The following is a 603-nucleotide window of genomic DNA, read 5'->3' on the forward strand; positions in this document are numbered from 1 at the left end:
CCCTTTCCCTCCTTCCTTCTGCCTGTTTCTCTGCTGCCCTAGTACCTATCACTATTCAGTCAGAAAGAGGAGAAAAGTCATGGCGTTTGCGGGGAACGGATGGAATTCCAGACCACCACATTAAGTGAAATAAGCAGGGTGCAAAGGCCGCCAGATAGCTCAGCAGACTAAAGGGCCTGCTTAGGCAGAGCACAGCAGCCAGGGTTCAATCCCCGGTGTGCCCTGCAGCTGTAATCCCAGCGCTTGGGAGGCTGAAAACAGGAGGATCACTATGAGTCCGATCTGTGTAGTGAGACCTTGTAGACCCTGTATCAAATACATAAAAATAAAAATAATAATAAATAAGCAGGGTACAGAAAGCCACAGGTTGCCTGTTTTCTGTTGTATGTGGTAGAGGGGAGGGAGGGGGAGGGCAGGTGTGGAAGTGGCAGGGAGATGTGAAGAAGAGGGGACTGAGAAGGCGGCTGTGGGGTGAAAGGATGGATGGACATCCTGAGTCTGCCCAACCTGTCCAAGCGCATCCTCCAGTTCCATGACCACCATGCACTGGAGGCAAGTGCTGGCGTGGCTGTTCTCCAATAGGTCCCTGCTGAGGCTCCCCCC

This window comes from Octodon degus, unplaced genomic scaffold (genome assembly GCF_000260255.1).
Source record: "Octodon degus isolate 3935 unplaced genomic scaffold, OctDeg1.0 scaffold00006, whole genome shotgun sequence".
NCBI lineage: Eukaryota > Metazoa > Chordata > Mammalia > Rodentia > Octodontidae > Octodon > Octodon degus.